We start from the raw sequence: 1,993 nt of genomic DNA on the forward strand, positions 1-1,993 counted from the left end.
TTTAATAGGTGAAAGTTGAATAAAAAATAAAAAAAAATACAAAAATGACAAGTGGAAAAAAATAATTCTAAAATTTTAAGAAAATGACATGTGTCAAATTCAATAAGAAGTTAGACATTTGACAAAATTATCTTTATTTATTAGGGTAGAAAAATTTGCTACTTATTCTAAATAAAAATATGTTATATAGAAATACTGTAGGTTAAGTCGCAAGCGAAAATACTATAATGTAAATCACTCGGCAGTCGGCTCGAGTAGTGGATTGGCCATTCCTTCCTATCAAAATAGTCAACGATTAAATAGGACTAGAGAAAGCATAAAGGCAAACTGACTCTGTGGCCCAATGGATAAGGCGCTGGTCTACGGAACCAGAGATTCTGGGTTCGATCCCCAGCAGAGTCGTACTTTTTGAATTCAATCAATAAACAATACTGCCAACCTTTTAGCCGCTGATTAAATAATAAAAGACAAAAAAAAGAGACAAATTGACTCTGTGCCCAATGGATAAGGCGCTGGTCTACGGAACCAGAGACTCTGGGTTCGATCCCCAGCGGAGTCGTTCTTATATTGAATCCAATAATTAGATTTTACATCTAACTTTTTTATTTTTTGTATCTATCTATTTGGCAAACGCAAAGGATTATAAATAAATTCCATGGATGTTATGAAAGATAATCGAATTCCTTTAGTTAATGTCTTTCAAGGAATTCAATTCCATAAACATTATATATATATATATATATATATATATATATATATATATATATATATATATATATATATATATATATATATAGTCAATATCAAATATGAAGGAAATTTTTGGTAGGAAGGTAAGAAGTTTTTTTTCTACATATTTTTTTCGCGAACAAACAAAACGAATCATTAGATGATTCATTTGTAAGATGATTCACAAGAAAAAATTCTAAAAAAACATCTCGATTATTCATTTATACAATGATTTTGTTGTTATTCACTAAAATTGCTATAAAAATGAATTTTTTCTTAATTTACTTAAAAATGAATCATAAAGATGTTTTTTTGGAATTTTTTTCTTGTGAATCATCTTACAAATGAATCATCTAGCGATTTATTTATTTTGTTCGTCAAAAAAATATGTAGAAAAAAAACTTCTTACCTTCCTACCAAAAAATTTTTTTTACCGGATCTATATATATATATATATATATATATATATATATACACACACACACACTAGTAGGGACCCGCGCGATGCAGCGGCGGAAATTAGTTTTATTTCGACAATTTGTTTCTGGAATAATTTTTATGTACAATTACTTTCTTTCGACTGGCACCGGATAATATTAAATGAACATTGTTTTTTTTTCTTTTAAAATATACGTAAAATGAAGACAATTCAAATGGTTAAAATAATGATTCCAAAGATGGTAAACTTCGTGTTTGAACATGTTTTTCCTTTCTACTTGTAATCCAAATTGTTTATTTTGGCTTTTAGGTTAATATCAAATGTATGTTTGTATTTTGATTTAAAGTAAAAATATGATATTCTTTTATTATTATTTTTTTTCAAAATATCAATAAGTTGTTTTTGTGAGAAGAAAAAAAAATTGTATTTTTCATTTAAAAATATAAATTCTTTGCTTTTCAAGTCGCTGTTGAAAAATAATATTTTTGGGTAACCAAAATGACTTGTATAATGACCTATAATATGTGGGTATTATATTTTTATAAGTTATATTTCTCACGTAAAAACTATTGTGTTGATATGCACAGGATGTGCTATACAATTGCTAACCAAAAGTTTCAAAAGCTGATAACTTCTTATATAACATTTTTTTTATGTAGTTTATTTATTTAGAGAAATTTCTTTCTCATCATTCTAAACTGTTGTTTTTATAAAAACTAATTATTTATAATTTTAAATATATCTTTTACATAACTGATTTATAAAGCTCATTTTTTAAGATGAAAATATGTTTTCTATATTGCAATATTTATTGAAGGGTTTTAT

General features: G+C 25.9%; 1 non-coding gene across 1 annotated transcript; it reads left to right on the forward strand.

Annotated features, from left to right (window-relative positions):
* Positions 1-329: 329 nt before the first annotated feature.
* On the forward strand, positions 330-402 carry TRNAR-ACG (transfer RNA arginine (anticodon ACG)). The gene has a single exon. It is a non-coding gene; the product is annotated as a tRNA-Arg (tRNA).
* Positions 403-1,993: the final 1,591 nt, after the last annotated feature.

This window comes from Lactuca virosa, chromosome 9 (genome assembly GCF_052849685.1).
Source record: "Lactuca virosa cultivar CGN04683 chromosome 9, Lactuca_virosa_CGN04683_v6, whole genome shotgun sequence".
Taxonomy (NCBI): Eukaryota; Viridiplantae; Streptophyta; class Magnoliopsida; order Asterales; family Asteraceae; genus Lactuca; species Lactuca virosa.